The sequence below is a fragment of the Halichoerus grypus genome, chromosome 15, assembly GCF_964656455.1.
Source record: "Halichoerus grypus chromosome 15, mHalGry1.hap1.1, whole genome shotgun sequence".
NCBI lineage: Eukaryota > Metazoa > Chordata > Mammalia > Carnivora > Phocidae > Halichoerus > Halichoerus grypus.
The window spans coordinates 55,146,895-55,174,755 of record NC_135726.1 but is presented as its reverse complement, the minus strand read 5'-3'; the positions used below and the strand labels follow the sequence as shown (position 1 = coordinate 55,174,755).

Below are 27,861 nucleotides of genomic sequence, written 5' to 3'. Positions count from 1 at the left end.
AATTATAAAATATTTTGAATTTCATGACAAGGAAAATACAATGTAATAAAATATAAAATGTAACTACTGAAGAGTAGAAATAGTGTAAATTAAGTCCCAACGAGCAGAAAGGGGAAAAACGAAGGGGAAAAAAAATCCCACAAAATTACACGATCCCCTAAAGGTAGGAAACACAAAAAAAGCAAGACAAACAGTAATGTAAAAGTAAGATGATATTTAATAGTACTAAATATATCAATAATCACAATAAATGCAATTGGTTGAACTCAGATTAGAATGTAAAAGTGTTCTATGCTATTTATTAGAGACACACCAAAAGCTCATGGAAAAGTTGAAAGCAGAAAATGATTTACCAAGAAATATTACCCCTAAGAATGGTAAGGTAGCTTTACTGTTATCAGTCAAATTAGGCATTAATACTAAAACCATTACTAGGCAGAGTGGGTCACTACAAAGTAATAATTCTTCATAAAAATTTTATAATAAATACAATTCCAAATTTGAATATACTTAACATAAAAATTGGTAGGAGTACAGGGAGAAATGGAGCAATTCATCCCATGGAAGTGTGAGATTTCAACGCCACTATCATGCAAAGGATTTGGTATCACACAGACCACATTCTGCAGCCACGATGCAAGAAAATTAAAATTCAATATGCACATCAACATAATATCCATATGCACAGAAGTTAAAATGCAACCACTCATCTGAATAATTCATGATAAAAATTAAATCATAATGGACAAAAATGGATGAAAAGGTCATCATCATGGAAATTTTTAAAAACTTAGAACTGAACGATACAAATGTGACATATGAAAACTTGTGGGGGGCAGCAGATTTATAGCTTTGAATAATTAGATTAGAAAGAAGAATGGGTGAATATAAAGGAGCCAAGATGTTAGACAAAAAAATAGCCAATAAGCCTAACGCAAAGGAGACTGAGGTGGGGAGACCTCCAGAAATGAAGAGCAGGTGCTAGCTGGAGGTGAGAGCAGCCTGGGGCTCTGGGTCAGAACTCACTCTCAAGGTGCCTTTCCCCAACCCATGCTCTAAACACCCTGATGGGGGTCCAGGAGGTGGGGGTGGGCTGGGGGGTTGTGGACTGGAAGAGAGCAGCATTCTGACCCCCCCAAGGCATATGTCCACCAGTTGTAGGGGTGGGAGAGCCTCCCTGTGGCTCCAGGTTCAGGAAGGTGAGGCCTGGACAGTCTTCAGTCAAGAAAGCTATACGTTGGGACCCCTCTTCTGCACCTCTCTCCCGACACACACCTCGCCTCTCCCCCACCCTCAGACACAACAGTTGCGAAAGCTGCCTGGGTGCACACAGCATCTCACATTCACACTCCTTCCCTCCCCAACATGGGGCCTCTCTGCCCATGCAAGAGTCGTGGGGGAAGTCTCCGGCTCCAGGAAGCAGCGGCAGATTGGAACCCAGCCCAGCCCAGATCAGCCAGGTGAGTGAGTGACAGGCTAGTCTGTGTCCTGCCTCTCTGGCCCCCACCTCACCTTCTGGGTCTCTGACGTCTCTGTCTCTCCATCTGTGAGTCTTGAGTCTGTATCTCTGGCTTGGTAATTTCTCTCTCTTTCTGTCTTTGCTGTCTCTGTATCCTCCAGATGCAGCATCCATCGGCTCTCTTGTCCTGCTCTCTGTCTCCATCACCTGATTTGTCCCAGCTCTGACACTCTTGCCTTATCTTTCTTTTTTTTAAGATTTTATTTGCTTATTTGTCAGAGAGAGAGAGAGCACAAGCAGGGGGAGCGGCAGACAGAGAGAGAAGTTGACTCCCTACTGAGCAAGGAGCCCTATGTGGGACTCAATCCCAGGACGCTGGGATCACGACAACCTGACCGAAGGCAGACCGACTCCGCCGCCCAGGCCGCTCGCCTTGTCTTTTTGTCTCTTTCTCTCTGAATCCCATGTTTCTGAACCTCACTGTGTGTTTCTCTTTCTTTGATTTGTGCATGCCATCTTCCCTGTTCCTAATTGTTGCTGACACTCTCTGTTTTCCTCCCGGCTGTCTCGCATTCCTGTCTCTGTGTCTCGAGGCTTCGCGTCTCAGGGCTAAAGACTCAGGGCCCAGGATGAGGTGCCCTTCCTACTGCCCTTCCCCACCCAGAGATCTCTTGGGAGACAGCGGAAGAACAGAGTGAGGTGGGGGGTGGACAGACCTGAGCTAACGGCCTCACACTCACCTGAGGACTCGGTGGAGCCTGAGACTTCCCCCACGACTCTTGCATGGCCAGAGAGGCCCCATGTTGGGGAGGGAAGGAGTGTGAATGTGAGATGCTGTGTGCACTCAGGCAGCTTTCGCAACTGTTGTGTCTGAGGGTGGGGGAGAGGCGAGGTGTGTGTCGGGAGAGAGGTGCAGAAGAGGGGTCCCAACGTATAGCTTTCTTGACTGAAGACTGTCCAGGCCTCACCTTCCTGAACCTTCCTCGCTCCTGACTCCGCCCCCGGAGCCCCGGTTCCTCCCCCTGGTGCTCTGACCCCGCCTCTAGGAGTCCAGGCCGGGGCCCCGCCAAAGCCCCATCACTAATGGCACGGAGTGCGGACCACCCTAGAAGATGGCCATGTTGCAGGAAGAGGGACTCCACTTCATCCCCTGTGGGTGCTCTTGAAGCGGAGTGTAGGGCTTGGGGCGGGGCCTGAGTTGGGGGCGTGGCGTGGCGAGGCGGGGCTTCGTCTCTGGGGTGGGGCCTGAGTAGAAGAGGGCGTGCTCTTCCTCAGTTCCGGAAAGGGTTTCGGGCGGAAGTTGGAGAGGGGTTGAGACGGGGTGGGTTTGGCACGGAATTGCTTGTAGGTGGAACTGAGATGGGGGCTGACGTTCAGGTGGGAGCGCAGATGAGGGGGAGGCTGCCAGGGCACTGACGTGCTCATCCACAGCAACTACGGCTTCCGACTGGGTCCGGACAACCTTGGCGGGGACCGAGGGCCCCGCAGCCGGGACCTCATGCTCACCAAACCGAACTCAGCAACCGCAGAACCGGACTGGGTCAGCACCAGCAGCATCACCACTGGTGTCCGGCTGGCACTTACATCCCCAGTGAGCTTTTCAGTCACTGTCGCTGCCCACGTGCCCGGGGGGTGGGGGGGTTGTCCCTAACAGCTCTGTCCCCAGTCCGCGTCTCCGAGCCTGGGTCCTGTCCCTAGGCGACAGCCCAAGCTTCCTGCAGTGGTGTCTGAGGAGGCGTGCCACGCAGTTCCCTCTAGATTCACTCCCTTTTGGGGCCTCATGGGCAGGGGGCCGAGGTAACTGTATTCCTTGGCTCATGGACCGTTGACTCAGCATCCATAACTGATCCCTCCACTGTGTTTAAATTCAACTCATTGACTCAAACCCTCGACTAATAACTAATGATTCCTTCTCATACCCATAATCCACTCCCACGCCCCACAGGCACCCCTTCTGGCCTCTTCCCTGGGCGTCATTACTTGACTGCACTCTACAGAACGAGTATCGTGGGCGCATAGTGTAATTTATGTAAGGTTGTTATGCTCCATGACTCATTGTGTGTTCACACTTTTTCACTCATGGCTGTGCTTTAAACTCCATCCTTGGTATGCATGCATCTGCTTTGTACTTTCCAACTCTGCTCTGTGCCACGTGGGGAGCATCTACCACATGTCACTGTCCACCCTTCTAGGGTGGACACCCATCTCTCCCACAAGAACATGGCCACCCCTGCCTTAAGTGTGTCTCTGTAGAACCTGTGTGAGAAGCTGTCCCCTGGAGGTGGGGGGGCCCAATTTGAAAGCCACTGGTCTTCCCCGTCTCTACCCCTGACTCCACACTTTAGGACACAGGCCGGGTAGGTCCCTAACTAGGTCCCTAGAAAGGACAAATGATGCCAGAATTTGCTGTGTATTCTATTTGACTAAGGGGAAGGGAAGGTCAGAGGCATTCAGCTGTTGACCCACATGGTCTCTTTGATCCATTGCAGGTAGGGAATCAGTTTGGGTGTAGACAGCAGGCATACTGGGGCTGCCACATGGGATGTGGCCCCCGGATGTGATTCCCTGAAGCACACCAGTGCAGATCAGTGGGCCCCCCAAGTCACCATGCAGCACAAAGGGGAGAGGAAAAGGAAGGTCAGCAAGGCCTTAGGTTCTGCCTGCCAGCGGAGAACCAGCTCTAACACCTGGGCTCACAGAGCACAAACAGCAACAACCCAGCTCTGGGAAAAATCACATTTCTCTCCAGAGTCCACTTCCAGAGGACCGGTGGGATTCCAACAGAGAGGACAGCAGCTCAAGTCCTGGCCAGTGGGGAGAAGACTTCAGGGTCTAGCTTCTGCGGGGGGGGGGGGGGCACGGGGGTCCAGGAGAATAGTCCCAGCAGACAGGTCAGCAGGGAAAAGATGTGGGATCCATCTACCAGACCCTCTGAACTTCAGGGCTCATCTCTGATGTCACCTCTCCCAAATAGCTTTCTCTGACTGGATACTCCTCCACAAGGCCCATGAGCAGAGAGGGGCAAGGTCAGTTCTGAGATTAGAATGACCCACTGCGGCAGGACAGAGATGAGGTAGAGGGAGAGAATGAGGGCCAGAGGCCCGTGAAGAAGGAGGGTCCAGGTCTGAACAAGGACAAACCTGGGTTGAGCTAGGCAACAGACATGAGGGGACAGTAGGTGAGTCGGTGGGGGGTGGGCAGGAGGGGCCAGGCTTGGGGTTGGATGGGTTGGGGGACGGGAAGTTAGGAGTGGGAGACTTACAGACCCAAGGGTGGAGGAGGACTGGGCTTGGGGAAAAACAGTGGGCTCAAATGGGCCTTGGGGAGGTGAAAGGCTGGGGTGCCCACCTGCGTGTTGTGTGTGGGGGATATTGTGAGTGTAGATGTCTCCTTGAAGCTGCTCAGCTGAGAGACTAACGGCCAAAGTTCAGATCATTCCAAGTCTTGTCTGCCCCTCTCTTCACTCCCAGTCACTCAGCAAACCCTGTGGGCTCCCTTTAGAGGTATCAGGAGTGGACCCCTTCGCCCTTCCTGACTCCACCCTGGCCACCCCTGTCCTCACTCCACACGAGGCCCTCCCTGCCCCCCTTCACCCTTGTGGTCTGACCCCACGCAGATGCCTGAGGGACCTGTGAACACCCAACTCAGGCCCCGTTCTGCTTCTGCTCAGCATTGCCCACAGCCCCCGGGTCCCTCAGAGGAGCCCCCAGGTGAGGCCCCACAGGATGGGCCCCTTTCTTCCCTCTGGCGTCACCTCCCGCCCTCTCCCCTTGCTCACTGGGCTCCATCCATCCACACTGGCCTCGCTGACCCTCACACACACCAGGCCCACTTCCCCCGGGGCCTCTGCACCTGCTCTTCCTCTGCAGGTGTCCGCTCAATCCCACCTCCTCCCTGCCTTCTCCCTCAGCACACCGGCTATCTCCCCCGGCTCCACAATGTCTCCTCCTGCCCCACAGCACCAGCGCCTCCTAACATGCACTGTCACTTCTGTGTCACGTTCGCTGTCTCTGTCTGTGCCCCTCACACAGTGGGGGGGCCTCATGAGGGGGGGCTGTTCTCTGTCTGGTCACTGCTGTCTTCCCAGGGGCTATGTTGGTGTTGGGCCCGCAGTAGATGCTCAGTAAGGACGTGCTGCCTGGAGGAGGGGATGAACTGTGATGTGGAAGACTGAGGTGCCGGTGGTGCTTGGACGGGGGGTGTGGGGTAGGGCAAGGCCTGAGGCCCTGGGGGCGGGGCTACAGCTGGGCGGTGGGACTGGTGCCTGGTTAACCCTCGCACCCCCGGCCTGAATCTGGGTCCCCTCCCCCAGGCCAGGTGGCTGATGGGGAGAGGTTGGCTCACCGGGCAGGTGTCACTGTTGCCCTCCAAAGGCCCAGCACACAACATGTGATCTGTCACCTTCTGGGAATGGGCCTTGGCACATACATCATTGGACAGGAGTTTGAGGTCCACACACTGGAGATTGCCGATGTATGTGACTAGGACCAAGAGGAGAAAAAGGCTGTGGCCAGACCCCCAGTGACTCCTCAGCCCCTCCTCACTCAGACCCTGAGTCCGGTCCCCAGCCCCCTCCTCCCTACACCCAAGTGTCTGGGCTCCAGGCTGCATGGTCTGGCCCCCGGCGTGCATTTACCTGGTTCAGGGCTGCCCCAGCCAGAGGCATAGCAGGTGCTCCCCAGCTGGGGTTCCTGGGTGGGCAGGTCCAGGACCCTCACAGCATCTGTAATCTGGGCGGGCTCTGCCAGGCGCAGCAGCATGAGGTCATGGCTATAGTCCTCTCCGGGGAGCTGGGTATGGTTCTTTAGGAGGTTCAGCTTGAATTCAGGATGTGGGAAGCTATGACTGACCTGGACAAACTGGGCTGTGTCTTCATGCTCGAACAGGTTGTGGCGACCCAGCCAGAGCTGGTAATTGCTGGGGAGAGAGGAGGGGGAAAGGGAGATGGGGCCAAGGAGCGTCCCGAAGACAGAAAGAAACAAGGAGTAACCTTGGAGGGAGAGAGAGAGAGAGCCTGCAGGAAGGAATTAGTCATGGAAAAATAGAGACCTTGGGAAAACAAAAGATTGTGACAGCATGAAAGGCAGATCCAGAGACAAAGAGAAGCAGTGAAAAGGAGAGAGCTTGAAACAGAAGGAACAAGGCAGAGGGTAGAACAGGGAGCCAGAATGAGCACAAAGGGGACAGGAGAGGAAGAGAAAAGGCAGCGACCCTGAGAAAAGGTCCACGGAAAGAAGCAAGAACAGACAGGAAGAAGGAGCAACGGGTCCAATGAGACAGGGACAGGAAGCAAGGGGAGAGGGTGAAATACAGATGGTGGGGGGCAGCCTGAGAGAAAACAGGGAGGGAGGACCCCGAGGGGCTGGGAGGGGGCCTGGGGTCAGCTCAGCTGCAGCTGGGGCCGTGGGGTTGGCTCCCCAGCAGCGGGTGGGCTGGCCCGCAGGCCAAGTTTGGCATCCCCCTCCCGCCCACGACCTCCTCCACCTCCTCCCTCTCCCTTCCTCCACCACCCCCTTCATCCCCAGACTGTCTCCTCTTCCCGTCCTCCACCCTCCCCTTACTACTCCTCCCCCTCTTCCCCACTCCCCCTCCTCCTCCTCTCTCTCCTCCTTCCTCCAGGGCCCCCACCAGGCTCCAGCTGAAACCAGCCCTTCCCTGTGTCCCCTGCAGTGCATCATTGTCCTGGAGGGAGGGGCTGGGCACATGAGAAGCCCCCTCACACACACACACACACACACACACACACATGTCAGGATAATCCCTTCCTTTTCTCTGGGGGTCCCCCTCAGTCCCATCCTGGGGGTGCTCAGCCGCAATGGGGGAGAGGAAGTGAAGCAGAGACCCAGAGAGAGAGAGAGATGGGGCAGAGAGATGGAGGGTGAGACTACAGTGACAGGGATGCAGCAGAGGGACCCAGAGGTGGACAGACACAGGGAGACACACAGAGACACCGAGACCAAACAGAGAGAGAGAGATACAGGGATAAATCATACTCAGATAGACAGACACACAACAGAGCCAGTTACTGAGAGACACAGAGACACAGTTACAGGGAGAGACAAAGACACAGGCTGCCATGGGAGGGCTTCCCTGCGGTTGTCCCCGCCACTCTCCATGGGACCCAGACCAGTACCATCTTTGTTTCCCTCAGTCCCCCAGCCTCCTCTGAGGTGAACTCAGGGTCGGTGCCCAGTTGTTTATTCCTGTGGGAGCACACACACCCCCTCCCCAGACCCCATGCTCAGACTCAGCAGTGGGCAGCTGTGAGCACCCACTGTGGGTGCACCAGGACACCCCCACACCTGATACCGCTGAAATTGTACACAAGCGACAGCCAGGGTTGGAAATTCTTACACTCCGAGCCTCTGTTGATTGGGGACTGGATGGGAGGCACAGCACCTGCAGAGGGGTGCTGGGTCAGGGCGGGTGGGAGGTAGCAATGGGGCTGGGAGGACCTAGGCTAGGAGAGGTACATGGGCACAGAAGAGCAGGGCTGGGCATCTGCGGAGATGGGCAAACGGTACGGAAAGAGTCTGTAATTCTCCTGCAGTCTCTTAATTGGGTTTATGATGGGTCCTGCCTGGGGAGACACTCTGCTGAAATAGACCCCACCCCAGGAATCAGGTAGGAGAGAACAAGGCAGCATCTGGAGCAACTTGTGGTGTGGATGCCGGGTGTCCTGCAGCGATTCGGAGTTCCTGGACTGGGGGACAACTGGCTTTGGTGGAGGTGTTGGCTCAGAGAAGAGGAAGGGTTGTAGAAACAAGCGTTAAGGACTTCAAAGGAGAGGGTCATTGACTGAAAGGAAAGAATTTGGGGGCCTTTAAGGGGTCTCGGGCTTAGATATCTTCTATGCCTGAGGTGGCATTTGAGGTTCTGAGAAGGTTTCAGTGTTTAGGGGATGGGGCTGAGAGATGACAGCTGGATGGGAAAGGTCACCTGGGGGCTCAGGAGCCAGAGCACTGGACCCTGGAGAACTAGGAGGTAAGACAGGAGGATCAGGGTCCCCGGGTCCAGTGAGGAGGGGACGCTGCTTGGAAGAGTTGGGGAACCCCAAAGAGAGAGACAGATGGCCCCAGGCTGTGTCTGTCTGGAAACTGCCTGGGGGTCACTGGGAGGAAGCAGGTACCTAGTGTGGCAATGACAACTGTGAGGAAGATGGCGGGGTGAAGAGCTAAAGAAGGTTTTGTGGTGGGGGTGGGAGAGGTAGGAAGAGACTGGGTACCCTGCCTGGGCTGGATTGCGGCCTGGAGGAATAGGGCTGCACAGGTGGGGAGAAGGGATGGCCTTGTAGGGGCGGCAGGGTCAGAGCACCATGAGAGTCAGGGCCCCTCTCCCTCTCTCAGATCCACTCTACTCACCAGTCCACCCCAGGGACATTGCCAGGCACAGGACCAGGAACCAAATGGTGACAGAGTGTCTAGGAGCTGGCACACAGTGAACTAGGAGCTGGGGAGCAACCCTGGGGAGCCTTTAAAGCCTACACCTCCCATGGCCATGCCCCTGATCTGCTGCCACCAGGAAGCTGGCCAAGGCCTGGCCCTGCTTCTGGATGTGGACAGCCCCCGACCCCCACCCCAGGGCTATGGGAGGGATGGAAGAGCAAGCACCTGTTGTTCTTAGGCCCTTAATCATGCTGGACATATTCTGGGGTCTGAGGCCAAATGGGCCAGGGCCTACAGCTCTGTTGCTTTGCTCTTGGTGACACAGGCAGTGAGGGGAAGCCCAAGAATGACAGAATCAACAGCTCTGGAGAATCAGGATGCCTATTACAAAGCCTCCAATGCCTACACTCCAAGAGAGATTTCACACCCCAAAGCCCATCGGACCCTCAAATACATGCACTATGTCCCTGAAGCTCTCTGATCTCTGCACCTCCCTGAGCCAAGATGCCTGTCCCCCAACTTCCAACATCCCTGAAATATGTGAGCTTGGCTTTCAGAACTCCGAGATTCCTGTATTTCCAGATGCAGGAATGAGTTCCCCTACTATAATGTTCCCATCAAAATGAATTCTTGCGGTGCCAGAACTCCACAAGCCCAGCACTACTGGACCCAGAGATATGAAATTCCAAAGGTATCCTGGAGCGAGTCTCCTAGCATCCCCAAATCCAATGTTCTCCAAAAATGCAGGGGTCCTGACATAGAGCCTCTCCCAACTCCTCATTCCTCAACCGGGGCATGTGATGACCCAGGACACCCAGATGACCTGCCCTTCCAGGTCAAGAGAATCCTCAACAAATCCAGTGGCCCCACTCCAATGAACATTTAGATCTCGGGGGCCTCGTTAATGCACCTCAGGATTAAGTGGCATCGAGTATCACGTTTTGGACTCCCAGAAGAGATTCAAGAACTAGAGCTTTCGGGCCTCCAGTGTTGACCCACAACGTGTCCTACATGCTGTAGACAAAATGTCTGTGTTCCCCCCAAATTCATATGTTGAACTCCTCTCCCCAGTGTGATGGTTTGGGGGGGTGGGGCCTTTGGGAAGTGATTATGTCACAAAGATGGAGCTCTCATGAATGGAATGAGTGCACTTAAAAGGGATCCCTTGCCCCTTCTGCCATGTTAAGACACAGAGAGAAAAAAGCCATCTATTAGCCAGGAAGGGGGCTCTCACCTGTGGGAGACATGGGGGTCCAGCCCCTCTCATGTCAAGCACTTGATCAAATCTTTCCCCTCTCTGAGCTGAGCAACATGAGAAGCTCCCAACATAGGAAGTGAGAGAAGTGGTCACAGACACTCACAGTGAAGACCATAAAGACTGGGGTACAAGAATACATTCAGTCAGTGATCTGACCTCCCCCACACACAGATCAGTGTCACCCTGTGGGAGAAATGTGCCTCAGCGTGAGAGAGGAACCCCTGGATACAGTGCCCAATGCCCATTCTAATCCCCATACACAACCTCAACCAAAACCCAGTACAACCCAACCCAACCAACCCAAACCCCAACCCCACACATGTCCAACCCAAGGCATTCAGGTGTGGACCCAGTGGATCAGACTCCAGTACAACACCTGGACATAGAGCTGGGCATTGAAGATGACAGAGACATAGCTGGAGATCCAGGCTTCAGGACAGGACATATTTATCCATCTCTACATCAGTCCCCAAGTCAGATGCTTGATGTTCAAGGTCTCTCACTGCATTTCACATATGATGACAAGGTTCACAAGTGCAGGCAAGTAGGAGACAGGTAAGGCCTTGCACACTTGCCACACACACACACATACACACACACAGCTGCACTGTGCACAAGTACCAAACACGCAGATTTCAAGGTCAAAGAACTATGAACCTCTACACTGGGAAACACAGATATCCCCTCAAGGTCAAGCCACATACACACACACACACAAACAGGAGCCAACACTAGGGCAGGATTTGACACAGATCCCACAGATCAAATGACCACACTCTTTCCACTGTTGTTGGGAATTGGGCTGGTGTTTTGTCTTGAGGGATCCATGGGGGAGAAGGATCCAGCGTTCAAGGTCTCTCTCTGGTGAGCAGAGGGCATGCAGTTGTGGTGGAGGAAGAGCATGAGGAAAACTGAGTGATGTTACCTTTCCCTTTCTTGGGCGGAAAGGTAGAGGGTGAGTCTGGACTCATGTTGTTAGAAATTCTCCATGGGCATGTCACATGTCTTCAGAGCAAAGGAATTAATACATTTTTTACTCTGGACTGCCTTCCAAGATGTTTGTCTATCATGCAGCCTTTCAAGATGGTATCTCCCTCAGAGAAAGTTTGTATACTGTCCATGATTTAATAAAAGATAGTATTTGTTTACTGCCAAGGACAATAAAAATTATATGTCCCTCCAGCAATTTTGTTTGCAACCCAGAATTATAAAGATCATATCTCAGCCAGAGACTAACTTTGGGCAAACTTGCCAGCAGCCCCCTTATAAGATTAAAGATTCCTAAGCTCAGATCCTCAGCTATGGCACAAACCGCTGTGTGCACAGAATCCATCTCTGCTCCTCTGATCACCCCCAGAGGCCTTGGGGAGCCAGGTGAACTGGTGTGGATATAAAACCTATGCTGCCTGCTGCCCCATGAGTAGTAAAATCCTGCCTCTGACCCAGGATCTCTTGTGTTCTGCCAGTACCCATGAAACTGGCCAGCTGACATTTGTTTGCAAGGTGGTAAAATCTTAGACTCTTCAGAGTTCTTGACAAATAGCTAGGCACTGAGGCAACACCTGGCCAGATGGAGCTGAGAGTGGGCAGGGGACCCGCTGGGTTCAGCCACATGGTGGAGGACAGACCAGAACTGAGCTGAAGCCTAGGGGAGAGGTGTAAGCAGTGGAGACGCTGGATCCTTCTCCCCCATGGATCCCTCCAGACACAAAGTCATCCCACCTGCTCCTTGAGAAACTTCCTTTTACCACTCATGTCCCTCCCCCTGCCCAACACACTCTTCCTCTTGGGCTCTCCCTCTGGGGAGAGTATACTGTTCCCTGAGGCACCAGGACTGACCCCAGGAGCCTCACAGCCTTTCAGACACGAGCCACTGCATACTTGCTCCCTGGATCTTCTCCATCCCCTAGACCCTGGCTCAGACCACATCTCTATTTGGACCATCTCCACATTATCCTCCCTCTCTTCAGGGACTTCCCATATATCTCCTTTCAAACTGCCAGATGCTCTTCTTTCCCAATCATGCCTTCATTTTAACAGCAGACACCAGTGTGGCTGGAAACTCATTTTGCATTGTAATTCAGCCACTCAGAGTGTAAGACTCTAGGTTTGGATTTCAGAAATCTCAGTTCTGTGGCTATAAAAGGTAAATGGTTCTTTCAGGGCAGACATAGAATGGTGAAGACCACCAGGAGCAGTTTGCTTGCAGTTCCTAAAGCCAGAAATACACCATACACCAGAAATACATCTTACCTCAGGGATATATGAACTCTCCACTCTTTTTTTTTTTTCTTAGAGAGAGTGCTCATGAGCAGTGGGGCTCTGAGGGTCTAGGCTAAAAGTTGGAGCTGTGCTGTGGAGTTGGAAGGACATGGGGGCACAGGAGCACAGCTCTGGGTCTGGAGAGATGGACAAGCAGTTTGGGAAGGTTCTGGAATTCTGGAGCCATCCCTGGGGTTGTAGATTGGTGGCAGGGCCTGGGTGGGGAGACTATGTTGAGAGTAGAGCCAACCACAGGGATCAGGCAGGAGACAAGAAGGCAGCATCTGCAGTAGCATGTGGTGTGGGGGCCAGGTGATTTGAGGAATCACACTGGGGAAGAGGCTGTGTGGTCTGGGATGTTAAGAGTTTCCAGAACCCCAGCATAAGGATCCCAGAGGGACAGAGGCTAAGAGAGAGAAGTTTTAGTGAGTCCCATGCTGGAGAATCATCTTAGACCTGTGGTGAGCTTTTGAGGTTGTAAAACATCACTGATTTAGGTAATAGTTCTGGTGGGCTAAGTAGAGCATCTTGGATGGGTTTAGGGTGTTTGGGAGTGAGGGATCCCAGAACTGTGGCTGGAAGCTTTCAGTTTGGCTGAGAGTTGGGAGAACTGGATATTTCCCTGTCACACGGTGACAGAAAGGATGAAGGCCAATGCTAGAAGTGGTCTCCTATGAGCTGTTGGCATTCGAAGAAAGTGGGAGGTCCAGGAACAAGGTTGGGGTCATGGTGGAATGCAAGCAGGGAGAGAGGGGTGAGTGATAGTCATCCTGGGGTGGGGTAAGGGATGGCTCTTTCTGTCTGAAGAGCATGGAAATCATGGTGTGAGGTAACGAGGGGACTTTGGATTCTCTTAAGTGTGGTCTCAGAACCAGAAGGGAAAAGGCAGCAAAGCACTTGAAGGTCTAGGGATCCTGGTTCATCTGACCACCCAAATCAGGAGTATCCTCATGCAAAATCTGGTACTTCCTGCAATGGACTATGTAGGTCTCAGGAGGTAGATTCATGCATCTCAAGGTTCATCTTTGGGGGTCTCAGAGGAGAAAGAGAATGGTTTTCTAGGTTTCCACCATTTTGATTACCAAAGCTGTTCTGAAAAATCAGAGCAACTCATGATGGTCCAGCCTGAGATATGTGTTATAAACTTGATAGGAAATCCTCCTCCTTTCCCATTTGAGTAACTAAAGAAGCTCTTGGTGTATTGAGGGGCACCTGGCTGGGACAGTTGGTAGAGCATGGGACTCTTAATCTCATGGTGGTGGGGTAGGTGAGTTCGAGCCCCACATTGGGGATAGAGTTTACTTTTAAAAAATAATGAAATGTCCTCTTTTAAAAAATAAAATAAGTAAGTAGACATTGTACAACTGAAACTAAAATAACATAGCATGTTAACTATACAGTAATTTTAAAAAAGTGGGCAGAGGTAAACCCATTTTAAGATCATAAGAACTGGAGTCAGTCAGGGGCCAGAAAACCCACATGCAGATCAGGGGTCCCCCAAGTCACCCTGTGGAGAGACCTTCTGGATCCAGCACCCCATCTCCATCCTGACCCTCATCTACAACCCCCCCAAAAATACCACCTGACCCACCCAACTCAATCCTAACCCAACCCCATACAACCCCAACTCACTCATTTCAAACCAAACCAATTTCTGGACAATGGCCCTTCCACAATGGAGCCTTGGAGTCTAGGATTCCTGGAGAGATGACATCCAACCTTGCTCATCCATCTTTCCACCATGGCTCCCTGTGGTCTTGGGCTCCTTATCAGACACCAGGGCTCAGCCAGATGCCACCCAGACCCTACTGACAAGGGGGCAGGCGTGGGCAGCACTCTGGGTAGTGCAAGTGGTGGGTGAAGTCACACAGGTGGGGCTAGTTTCAACAACATGACCTCATGGTGATTACCTTGTGTCTCACAGCACTTGCTGGATGATGCCTGAAACAGCCCACAGTTGCCCTTGGGCATCGTGTTTATGCAGACTGTACTCACACCCACATGGAGCTGTGTAGGCAGATGGCTATGCACAAGTTGAGTGTGGGGTAGACAAAAAGACCAAAGTGTAAACAAGCTGGGCTCTCTCAACCCTATGGGATGTTGGAGTTCCACTTACCTGCTCTTAACATCCTAGAGCCACAGTCATGCCCTGCCTCTCAGATTCCTTGCAGTCCTGAGGCAAACACACATGGGCTCTAGCCCCATGACTCCAGTGCATCCTTCCACATAGTATGGGAGTTGGGAAATGTCCCTTATCCTGTTCCCCAAACTAGAAGTTCAGGTCCCCTATCTCCCACAACATCCAGGAGCCAACCCCCAGACTTCTCCATCCCCAGATCCAGCTTCATGCCATTCTGACCTCCCCAGTCAGGCCTCCTCAAGACCCTAAGTCCTGCACCTGACATAGCCTTTGGCAGTGGGCCCCATGCAGCACATCATGTGGGGAGATGAGGGAAGCAACACAGTTAAATGTCCACACATTGAGGGTCATTTGCCAGAGCTGGGAGTGGAGCTCACACTCTTCACCTTCCAGGACCTTGTCACCATCCTGGGTCTCTGGGAAAGTGAGTGGAAAATCCCTCAGGACAGGAGCATTTTCCTATACTGTTACCACTTCCCTGTGCCCTGCTCTACCTACATATTATTCATATATGCTGTTCCTGCAACTTCTCCAGAAGTCTTTTTTTTTAAGATTTTATTTATTTATTTGACAGAGAGGGCACAAGCACAAGCAGGGGGAGCAGCAGACAGAGGGAGAAGGAGAAGCAGGCTCCCTGCTAGCAAGGAGCCTGATGAGGGGCTCCATCCCAGGACCCTGGGATCATGACCTGAGCCAAAGGCAGACACTTAACCCACTGAGCCACCCAGGTGCCCCCAGACATCCTTGGTTTTTTTAAGCAATGCTCTTTCTCTAGGTTGTACAACTGCTGCCTATTTTTCCAGAAATTTTCCCCACCTCCTTTGACCTCATTAGCTATAGACTCCTGTGTGTGTGTCTGTGTGTACACATGGGTGCGTGCACATGGTCAGGTCTTAACTGTCCACATATATGTTGCTAAGGTCAGAGCCATACACACACAGACATGTATGTTAGGGCAGGATTTGCATATCCAGGTCAAATGACCACGTTCTGCCTGGCCAGGCTGGGGAAACATGGATGTGGTCAGCAAGATTTATATGGAAGGAGGAAAAGCTTGTCCTGCAGAAAATGATGGAGGGTATGTTGTAAACAGTGTTGGGATAGAATTCTCCATGGACTCCCATGTTTCTGCATGTTTTCTGAGCGAAGGCATTAACATATTTTGCCTACATAGGAGTTTTGTCTAGCAACCAGTCTTGCAAGATGGTTATTTCCCTCAGAGCAGTTTGTTTACTGTCCAGGACAATAAAGATGTCTCTCAGAAAAAAAAATCTGTTTCTTGTCCTAGCTAATAAAGATAACATTCTGCTCTCATAAAGATTTATTTGTTGTCCAAAAAATAAATATGCCTCCAGGACGGATCTGCTTATAGCTCAGATTAATAAAGATAATATCTCTCTCCTGAGCAAGGATTGTGCAGATTTCCTGCTGCCTCTGATGAGATTGTGGATTTCTAAGCTTGTTTTCTTCCATTGAGGTAAAAAAACACTGTGTCTCCAGCATAAACCTAGAAATGGGGACTCCCTCAACTCCATAAAGAACCTATACAAAAATCTTGCAGATCACATTGGTTAATAGTGAGAAACTAGATTCTTTCCCCCTGTGACTGCAAACAGGGAAAGGGTGTTTTTTCTCATGTCTCTTATTCAACATTACACTGGAAGTCCTAGCTAATGCAATAAGAACCCACCACCAAAAAAAGTAAATTAAAGGTATACTAACTAGAAAGGAAAAACTAAGAAGGTCTTTGCTCCCAGATGACATGATTGTCTATCTATAAAGTCACAGAAAAAATTGACAAACCTCATGGAATTAATAAGCAATTACAGCAAGGTTCTATTAACCCTAAAAATAAAACTGTAAATTATTTTACCAGCAACATGGGTTTATTTAGGAATACCAGAGAATTGCAATTTGAGACAAGCAACCTATGGCAAAACCATAGGCAAGTCCAGAGAACACAGGGTAGGAATGCTCTTTTATAGAGGAAAGGAAAGAGTTGGAGGGTCTGTTATGAACAAAAAGTCCACTGGAGTAAGGGGGAGTTCGCAGGGCAGTGGCTTCTCATTGGCTGAGTTGTGATGGTCCTTCACTGGTGGGAGTGTTGCCCAGAAAGGAGAAAATCTTTCTTTTTCCTGCTGGGTTAGTAAAATATATGCTTCTTCCTATTGAAAATGTAAGGTATGTCTCTTCTTGTTGGGGTCTGCAACTGACAAATGTTAGAGCATCAGAGCTCCCCCTTCTGGCCCCAGACTCCATTTTAAATTGCCTTTCATTAATTTTTCAGTTGCAAGATGCAAGGCTAGTATCTAGAAGTCAACTGTCTTTTTACATAACAGCAATGAACAGTAGGAATTTGGAATTAAAAACACAATGCCATTTACATTAACACTCACAAAAATGAGATCTTAGGAACTAATCTAATAAAATGTAAGATCTATATAAGGAAACTACCAAACTTGATGAATGAAATCAGAGAAGGTCTAAATAACTGGAAAGAGATTCTATGTTCATGGATAGGGACACTCAATATTTTGAGATGTCAGTTCTTCCCAACTTGATTTATAGATTCAATGAAATCCCAATCAACATCCCAGAAAGTTACCTTATGGACACTGACAAACTGATTTTAAACCTTATATGGAAAGGCAAAAGTCCCAGGACAGCCAGCAAAATCAGGAAAAGAAGAAAGTTGGAGAACTGACACCATGTCAAGACTTACTATAAAACTACAACTATCAAGAGAGAGTTGTGTTAGTGAAAAAATAGATCAGTAGAATGGAATAAAGAGTCAAAAAAAAAAAAAAAAGATCCACACAAATATAGTCAGCAGACTTTTGACAAAGGAGCAATGGCAATTCAATGCTGAAAGTCATAGTCCTTTCAACAAATATTGTGGAAACATATTAGACATCCACAGGCAAAAAAAAAAAAAAAAAAAAGAATCCAGACTAAGATTTTACCTTTTCACAAAAACTGATGCAGAATGGATTATAAATGTAAAACAAAACCATAAAACTGCTAGAAGCTAACACAGAAGAAAACCAAGGTGACTTGGGGGTTTGTGATAAGTTTTCAGATACAATAACGAAACATGTTCCAGGAAAGAAAACCATGATTAAGTTGGACTTTAGGAAAAGTAAAACTTCTGCTCTATGAAAGACACTATCAAGAAAATAAAAAGACAGGGGCGCCTGGGTGGCTCAGTCGTTAAGCGTCTGCCTTCGGCTCAGGTCATGGTCCCAGGGTCCTGGGATCGAGCCCCACATCGGGCTCCCTGTTCAGTGGGGAGCCTGCTTCTCCCTCTCCCTCAGCTGCTCCCCCTGCTTGTGTTCCCTCTCTCGCTGTGTCTCTCTCTGTCAAATAAATAAATAAAATCTTAAAAAAAAAAAAAAAGACAAACCACAGACTGGAGAAAATATTTGCAAAACACATATCCGACAAAGGACCTGTATCCAAAATATAGAAAGAACTCTTAAAATATCAACAATAAGAAACAAACAGTCCATTAACAAACAACCAGAAGATCTGAATAGACACCTAACCAAAGAAGATAGAGGACAAATGACAGATACCACATGAGCAAACAAAAAGATGTTCAATATCATCTGTGTACAGGGTCGAATTGTGTCCCCAAAACAACATGTGTGTAAACTGTAACCCCAGGTACCTGTGAATGTAACCTTATTTGGAAATAGAATTTTGAGACAAAATCAAAGAATACTAAGGATTGCAACCACAAAAAGCTAGGAAGAGACAAGGAAGGATTCTTTCCAGGAGACTTCAGAGGATCGTGGCCCTGCCAGCAACTTGATTTAAGTCTTCTAGCATCCAGACTATGAAAGGAGAAATTTCTGCTGTTTGAGGCCACCCAATTTCTGGTCCTTTCTTATGGCAGCTCCAGGAAACGAACACAAGACTTACTTTGCCTTTCAGTCCTCCTCCATCACCACTGGGAGATTCACTCACGGCAGCAATGGGGGTTCATGGTCTGGGACACAGAACAGAGAGCTCAGAGAAGGCAAATAGAGATAAGATGTTCAGAGGCAGACCCATAGGAGGTCACCCTCCAGCATCTGACCCCATCCATCTGACCATGGATGGATGTCCCAGGGGTCAAACACCAGGAGTTTGTCACGGAAGGTGTTTGACTCTGTGGCTGATGTTTTTGGCTTCATGAGCATGAGAGTGTTGGCTTTTCTAATTTCCCAATTTGTGCACACATGCATGTGTGTGAGCATGCGCACACACACACACAATACACACACACACACACATATCAGTTATCTCTAACATGGGAAGGTCAGAAGCCAGGCACCAGACCCAAGGCATTCTGTACGTGGTCATCATGTAGGTACCCTGCTAGAAAGATGGGGACTCACCCAAGGACTTTTAGCCCAGGTTCCACAAGTTCTCCTTCTTTCCCCATTCTCCTTCCTCCAGGAAGTCACTGGGTAGGGAGGGTTGTCTGACATTGAAATCATGGCCCAAAGACATGGAATGTAGGAGAACAGCAAGTCAGAGTGTGAGAGGGAGAGAGAGAAAAGGAGAAGAAGCTGGAGAGAGTGACTTCGGCAAGACAGAGCTCGGCACTGGCTCCATTCAGCTCCACATCCAGAAATAGAGGGAGGGGGAGAGATGGACTCAAAAACGGACAGACACAGAGAGAAAGAGAGTCAGACATGGAGTCAGAGAGATAGACTGAGTTAGAGGTGGACACACACAGAGGACACAGTCCAGGAGGCAGAGAGGGAGGGAAACCTCCAGAGGGTGATGGAGGCACAGGACCTGAGAGGCAGAAAGTCCAGTAGATGCACCACAGGGCTGTTCATGGGGCCACCTCTGGACTCCTGGGTCCTATTCTTAGCTGAGCCCCTGCCTTCTGCCTCCTTGGTGGGGCGAGGATGCATTGATGAACATCTTGGATTGGATATGTCCCCATGGCCAGCAGACACATTCAAGGTGCCATGATTTTTAAGCTAAACTCTGGGGCTGCTCTGATCCCAGACCCAGGTGAAGGAGCCAGGAGAGAAGTCAAGAGTAGGAACACAAAGAGAGACCGCTGAATCAGTCCCTAAGGCCACTGATCTCTCTCTCTATCTATCTATCATCTATCAATCAATCTATCTATCTTTATTTCTCTTATCTCTTGTTTTCAGTGTCTCTGTTTCTAATCGATTACTTTTGACCTTACAGGAGGGTCATTCCTGCCTCCTCTGCCCTTACCTGCACACTCCCCCAGTGAGGTGCCCATGCTGCTGAGGCCCCTACTCCCCAGCACCACAGTAGAGAGTGGACATCTTTTACAGCTCCCTCAACAAACTGCGAGAATCTTTCTGTGGTATTTGCCTATGATCAGAACCTGTGGCTCTTAGGGCATATGGATACTCAACTTGACTAGTTCTCCAGATTAGTCTCTACCATGACTGTCCTCGTCCACAGGCTCACTAGCAGCAGATGGAAGGTTCTCTCCATCAGTTCCTGGGGTTACTTAGCTTCTAATGTTGGCAGTCTGTGAGGTGTGAGAGGATGTCTCCCTGTTTTACCTTGCACTTATCTTATGAGTGATTTCGAGCATCTCTCAAATGATTGTTAGCTCTTTCATTTTCCCTCTGTGCACCACTTGTTCATACTGCTGCTCGTTTCTCTATAGGACAAGCCATCCCTTTTCTTGCCCATGTGCAGGAGCGTCTGGTATATTCTAGATATTGATCTCTCATGTGTTGGGGACATAATCACTCTTTCCTTTCATTCTGCCAGCTGCTTATTTACTTAGCCGACCACGTCCTTCCGTGAACAGAAGTCTTTAATTTCAAGATAATGAAATCCATAATGTTTTTGCCTTAAGTCTGTGTCTTTGGCATCATGGCTAATATCCTCCCTTGTCCCTCCTTTCCAAAGATATTCCTCTACATTTTCATGCCCTTGCCCTATGTTTGTTTCTGTCTCTTCTGTGTCTCCTGTAAATATCTTTCTCTTTATTTTTTTAAGGATTTTATTTATTTGTTTGAGAGAGAGAATGAGAGAGAGAGAGAGAGAGAGCATGAGAGGGGGGAGGGTCAGAGGGAGAAGCAGACTCCTGGCTGAGCAGGGTGCCCTATGCGGGACTCGATCCTGGGACTCCAGGATCATGGCCTGAGCCCAAGGCAGTCGCTTAACAAACCGAGCCACCCAGGCGCCCTATCTTTCTCTTTATGATCTCATTCTCCCTCTTTCCCTCCATGCCTCCCTCACGCCTCTTCTTTCTGCTCATTTCTCCATCTCTTCCTCTCTCTCTTTCTGGGCTTTTTTTTCCCCTTCACTCTTCAATGGTATTGTAGTAAACAGTATGTGATCTGGATTCAGGCTCCCTGGATTCAGCTTGCTACCTGTGTGGTTTGGGATAATATGAAATATTCATGGGAGCCTGCAAAGTTCTAGCACACTGCTTGGCATATACTGGGTGCTTAATAAACAGGAGCTGTGTTATGAACCATCAGGGAAGACTCTCTTCCTGTTTCCCTCCATGTCCCCTCTCTCTGTGTCTCTACTGTCTTGTTTAGTCTCCCTCCATCTTTGTTACTTGTATCTCTAACTCAGCTTCTATTTTCCCCTGTGTCCCTGTTTTCTCTGTGTGTGCCCGTTGCTGTCTCTTTTTCTTTCACTGCCTTGCATGAATTATAATCCTTATTCATTAAACACTTTCCCCATTGGTACGAATATAACCATTATTTATTTTTCCATTCTCCTGGAAATAAGCATGAGTGGCTTCTAGTTTGGGGCCATAATGAATATGCTGCTGTGAACCTTTATGTACAAGATATTTTATGAAAATAGGTAAGTATTTCTGTTGAGTGTATACCTAGGATTGAAATTGACATGGTGTGGCATGTGAATATTTTCAGCTTTAATATATATATAGACATTGCCAAAAAGTTTTCTAAAGTGGTAGAACCAATTTACACTCCCTCCATCACTGTATGGAATGGCATATTGTCTAAGAAAGATTTTGGTGCATACGGCCAAATTGCTCACATAAATTAATGTTCTAGGTTCTCAATTCTTTCCCTCCTTTACTTCTGTCATTTGTGTTGCTCTTGAGATATCTGATGCCAGTCAGATCTTACTTCTTTCTATGTGATCTGCTCTTTCTCTCTGGGATATTAAGTACTTATTCTGTGTCAATGATATTTTTAACTTTTTGTTTCTAAGCTTTTCTGTCTGTCTTCTCATTGGTACACTATGGATCCTACCGATCTGAGGTCTTTCAACCATTTTATTTATTTATTTATTAAGACTTTATTTTTACGCAATCTCTACATCCAACCTGGGGCTCAAATATACAACCCCGAGATCTAGGGTACCACATGTCACCCACTAAGCCAGCCAGGTGCCCCTCTTTCAACCATTTTAAACCTTATAAACCCTAAGTCCCACATTTTCCCACATATTTCCCCTTTTTTATTTCTCTCTTTCTCAGACCTTAATTCAGCATGTGTACTTCCAGTATCCAACTCTCTTAGAATTTCTTTAAACTTTTTCCTTCTCCTTCATTCTACTCTCATAAGTCATTTTTGTGTACTTCAGTCTAATCAGTTCATTATTGTGTATTCCATGCTGCTACTTCTCTGTAATGATTTTTCACTTTTTACAATGATTACATTTCTCCTACCTAATATTTCTCTTTGGTTTTATTTTATGTTTTCTTGTTCTCCTTCAATATCCTTAATATCTTCTCTTATCTCCAGCAATGTTTGTTAGGCTAATTTTTAATTCAATCTAAAATCCACTGGCTTTTACATTTTTGTAATGATCATGCTCATCAAATGTCCCTTCATGTACATGAAAGTCCTGAAAACAAGATACAATAGTATGTGCTGTCTTGATATCTTATCACTGCAAGGGCCTCAGAAGGTCTAAGCACAGGATCCCCTGCTCTTGCCAGATACGACTCCTACCCAACGGGAAAAGCTGTTCCCCTGGCCAGCTCCTCCGTGTGCTGCATGAGCTGCATTCTAGAAGGTCTTCACCCTAACGTCTTTTACTTCTCTGCCAGCCTGCAACATTAGGAAGTGAGACAATAACATCCTCCCAGGATAACCAGAGTTCACATCACCCTCTTGTTACTACAATGCCTGCTTCCCACAGTCCCTGCTTCTTCCTGCTGATCCTGAGAACAGCACCATGTCACCTGCATGATGTGCAGTGCCCTCTTTCTCCAGGCTGTGAATATATATGGCTGATAAACTACCAACCATCTCGTCTGTCCAGTGCTGTGTGTGGTGTGTTCAGCTATCCTCATAACCCTAGGGTAGGAATCTCTCCCTTATCAATGGTGTGAAGAGGAAGTGAATAGAACAATCACAGTGTCCCCATTGAGCTTGGTGTCTTTCCTCACACCTCCTCCTACTTCTGGCTCCCCATCCTAGGGATACTTCTACTATGCATTCAATCACCAGTCCAAATGAGATCTCCAAGTGCTTTCCTCACCCCTCCATTTCCTCACCATCTGTGCAGTAAAAGGTTAATTCAGCAGACCTGTGGTGCTCAAACCATGCATAGTCCAAAGAAAGGACTTGCCCTTGAGTGGCTTCTGGAAGATAACATCTGATGTCTTGGAATATTCCACCTGATAGGAGTGCCTTAGCATACCTGGTGTCTTGAGCCATGCCAGATAGTTTATGTTACCAACGTGATTTATGGTGAATGCCTGTTTTTGTACACCTGGGCCTGGGCCATGCTGTATCACTTGGACCTCTGGAGAGACGGGAGATTGAGTGGTCAGGGTCCATCATGCAGGCACTCCATGCCAATTATACTGACCCCCTCTATAAACTCTGGACACCAAGGCTGGGATGAGCTTCCCTGGTTAGAAATACTTTGTACTTGTCACACATTGTTGCTGGCAGAATCAAGTGCTGTCCATGCAACTCCACTGGGAGAGACAATTGCAGATTTGTCCCTGAGCTCTCCACATTTCGACTGTTGATTCCTTTGTTGATTTTGATGTGTATCCTGTCATTGTAATAAAACATATAAACCACAGTATAACAGCCTTTCTGAGTTCCTTGAATACTCTAGGAAATCATTGAATCTGAGGGTGTTTGAGGGCACCTCTAACATACCCCCCATAGTAATTCAGCTTCCAGGGACTTCAGTCTCTTCCCTTAGTCTGTCCGCCCACAACACAAAGCTGACCCTACTGCTCCTCTACTAACAATTTCTCTAGGGCTTCCCACGGCCTCCAGGACAAAGTGGGTTGTTCTAAGTTTCATCCTTGCTATGTTTGTCTGGTATGCCCTGCTTCCAACTTCTGTTCCTTGCTCTGTGGACAGCATCTACCACCTGTCACTGTCCCCTCTCTCAGAGTGGACACACATCCCTCTTCATCTCACCATCACCACAGAGAACATGGACATCCACCTACTTATGTGTGTCCTTGCAGAACCTATGTGAGATGTCTGCGGACATTGCCAACATTCCTGGGGTGGGAGGGTGCCAAACTGTCCCCATTTGAGAACCACTGGAGTACACCTATCTCTGCCCCTTCCTTTCCTTCCCACTCTTTGGCTCCATATGGGTGGCCTGCTCCCCAGCCCAAGGTCGGCATCCCCATCCCTCCCCAGACCTCTTCCCTCTCTCTGCCCTCCCCGCTCATCTGACCTCCTCCCCTCCCTCTCCTGCTCACTCCCCTCCCACCTCCCCCCCCAAACACAACCCCCTTCCTCTTCCCCTCCCCCTCCCTCTCCCTCTAGCCCTTCTTCTATGGCCCCCACCAGGCTCTAGCTGAAACCAGCCCTTCCCTGTGTCCCCCTACAGTGGATTATTATCCTGGAGTGAGGGCTGGGCACATGAGAACCACCCCCCCACACACACATGTTCAAGAGATCCTTTCTTTTTCTCTGGGGGTCCCCCTCAGTCTCATCCTGGGGGTGCTTAGCAGTGATGCGGGAGAGGGAGTGAAGCAGAGACCCAGAGAGAGAGAGAGAGATGGGGCAGAGAGATGGAGGGTGAGACCTACAGTGACAGGGAGGCAGCAGAGGGACCCAGAGGTGGACAGACACAGGGAGACACACAGAGACACCTAGACCAAACAGAGAGAGAGAGACAGGGATAAATCATACTCAGATAGACAGACACATAACAGAGCCAGTTACTGAGAGACACAGAGACACAGTTACAGGGAGACACAGGAAGACACAGGAGGCTGCCATGGGAGGGCTTCCCTGGGGTTGTCCCTGCCATTCTCCATGGGACCCAGACCAGTACCATCTTTGTTTCCCTCAGTCCCCCAGCCTCCCCTGAGGTGAACCCAGGGTCGGTGTCCAGTTGTTTATTCCTGTGGGAGCACAGACACCCCCCTCCCCACACACACTGCTCATACTCACTTGTGTGAGCAGTGGGCAGCTGTGAGCACCCACTGTGGGTGCACCAGGACCCCCCCACAGGCAAGGCTACCATCATGGTCCACAGCCACCTGCCAGGGTTTGGAATGCTTCTTAAAGTCCCTGCCTCCTGTGATCCGGGGATGGTCCTAGGGTGTAACATCTATGGAAGAGGTACTGGGTCAGGGCAGGTGGGAGGTGGCAATTGGGTTGGGAGGACCTGGGCTAAGAGAGACTCCTGTGCTATGGGGTTGGAGGGACATGGGGGCAGAGGAGCAGGGCTGGGGGTCTTGGGAGATGGGCAAGAGGTATGGAAGGGCCTGGAATTCTGGAGCCATCCCTGGGATTGTAGGCTGGTGGCTGGTCTTGGGTGGGAAAACTTTATGCTGAAATAGAGCCCACCCCAGGAATCAGGGCAGGAGACAAGAAGGCATCTGGAGTAGGCATCAGGTATGGGGGTTGAGTGTGTTGGGATATTTGGGGTCTTTGACTGAGGGAGAGAAGGTGGTGGAAGCTGTGGATTCTGTGAGAATAAGCATTCTCCAAAGCACAGAGAAGAGCCCCATGTAAGAAGGTCTGAGGCTGGGATATGAAGCCCAAGAGGGTAGGGCTCCCAGGCTGAGGAAATCGTTAGAGACTGGCTTAAGCTTTCAAAATTTTGTAAAGGATGCAGATTTAAGAAATCAACTCTGTGGAAGACCTGGCAGTTGTGGTTGGGGGTTCTGCATATTTGTCTAGGGAAAGGCTGAGACAGTGTCTCCAGGGTCTGGTGAAAGGTAACAGGATCTCCAGATTCCCAAAGGGTCAGAGGGCTCCAGGTTGCCCACTGATTGCTTTCTGTCTTCTCACTCAAGCTTGCAGGTAACCGCCTGCCTGCAAGCCTCCAAGCCAGTGCCCCTGGGGGGAGCATAATCTCACAAGTGCAATGACCCAAAGCAACAGCGGGCTGCATCAGGCATCAGCCACAACCGTGCTGAGGGGCGCGGTCGCCACCACAACGTCGTTTGGCAGCGAGGAGCCAGTACCAAGTGCCTCACCAATCCCGGGCCTCCTCCTTTAGTGCGGCCCATGCCTGCCCCCTGTGGCTGCCCCCTGCGTGGCACCTGGCTGAGCCCTGGTGTCCCACGAGGAGCCCCAAACCTCAGGGAACCGTGAGTTGGAAGGTGCCTGAGAAGAGCCAGATGCCCACAGTCCATGAAACCTACACTCTTCGGCTTCTGGGCTGAGGGACATGAACTTATGGGTCCACTCCAAGTCCACCGGCCTCCCCTGAGACTCTCCTCCACCATGGGGCATTGTGCCAATGCCACCTCATGGGCTGGGTCATCATCGACCCAAATAATATATGCCAGGACTACTTCATCAAGTGCATCCAGGACACCTGGGTCTGAAGGAGGAGGAGGCTGGGGACTGACACCTCTCGGTCCCAAGGGGGGGGACTGAGGAGCCAGATGATGCCGCCCACAGCTGTGTCCCTCCATTGCCCATAGCCAGGAAGCCAAATGGTCTCCACTGTATGGACCTCAAACTCTTGTCTAACGACATGTGTGTCAGACATCATGTAGGGAGGGTGACTGACTTCATGCTGTGTGCTGGAACTTGGAGGGCAACAGGGACACCTGCCCGGTGAGCCTACCTCTCCCCCTCAGCCACCTGGCCTGGGGGAGGGGACCCAGATTCAGGCCGGGGGTGCGAGGGTTAACCAGGCACCAGTCCCACCGCCCAGCTGTAGCCCCGCCCCCAGGGCCTCAGGCCTTGCCCTACCCCACACCCTGTCCAAGCACCACCTGCACCTCAGTCTTCCACATCACAGTTCATCCCCTCCTCCAGGCAGCACATACTTACTGAGCATCTACTGCGGGCCCAACACCAACATAGCCCCTGGGAAGACAGCAGTGACCAGACAGAGAACAGCCCCCCCTCATGAGGCCCCCCCACTGTGTGAGGGGCACAGACAGAGACAGCGAACGTGACACAGAAGTGACAGTGCATGTTAGGAGGCGCTGGTGCTGTGGGGCAGGAGGAGACATTGTGGAGCCGGGGGAGATAGCCAGTGTGCTGAGGGAGAAGGCAGGGAGGAGGTGGGATTGAGCGGACACCTGCAGAGGAAGAGCAGGTGCAGAGGCCCCGGGGGAAGTGGGCCTGGTGTGTGTGAGGGTCAGCGAGGCCAGTGTGGATGGAGCCCAGTGAGCAAGGGGAGAGGGTGGGAGGTGACGCCAGAGGGAAGAAAGGGGCCCATCCTGTGGGGCCTCACCTGGGGGCTCCTCTGAGGGACCCGGGGGCTGTGGGCAATGCTGAGCAGAAGCAGAACGGGGCCTGAGTTGGGTGTTCACAGGTCCCTCAGGCATCTGTGTGGGGTCAGACCACAAGGGTGAAGGGGGGCGGGGAGGGCCTCGTGTGGAGTGGGGACAGGGGTGGCCAGGGTGGAGTCAGGAAGGGCGAAGGGGTCCACTCCTGATACCTCTAAAGGGAGCCCACAGCGTTTGCTGAGTGACTGGGAGTGAAGAGACGGGCAGACAAGACATAGAATGATCCAAACTTTGGCCTTAGTCTCTCAGCTGAGCAGCTCCAAGATGTCTTCACTCACAATATCCCCCACACACAACACGCAGGTGGGCACCCCAGCCTTTCACCTCCCCAAGGCCCATTTGAGCCCACCGATTTTCCCCAAGCCCGGTCCTCCTCCACCCTTGGGTCTGTAAGTCTCCCACTCCTAACTTCCCCTCCCCCAACCCATCCAACCCCAAGCCTGGCCCCTCCTGCCTCCTGGCTCTCACTGACTGTCCCCTCCTCTGTCCCCTTGCCTCAGCCCAGGTCAGGCCTATTAGCACCTGGTCTCTCACCCCAACCTTCTTCACAGGCCTCCAGCCCCCATTCTCCCCCTCTATCCTCCTCCTGCCCAGTAGGTCATTCTGAACTCAGACCTGAGGTTGCTCCTGGGTGCTCACTTCAGGGCAGCGCTACAAGCAGTGAGCTCTATGAACTTGAGCTCA

General features: G+C 50.5%; 1 protein-coding gene and 1 pseudogene across 2 annotated transcripts in view; one reads left to right on the top strand and one right to left on the bottom strand.

The window, feature by feature from the left end:
* LOC118543226 (kallikrein-4) overlaps window positions 1-27,861 on the top strand; it is a 34,859-nt gene that overhangs the window by 5,016 nt on the left and 1,982 nt on the right. The window lies entirely within an intron of this gene.
* Window positions 3,910-25,938, bottom strand: LOC118543235 (kallikrein-1-like; annotated as a pseudogene).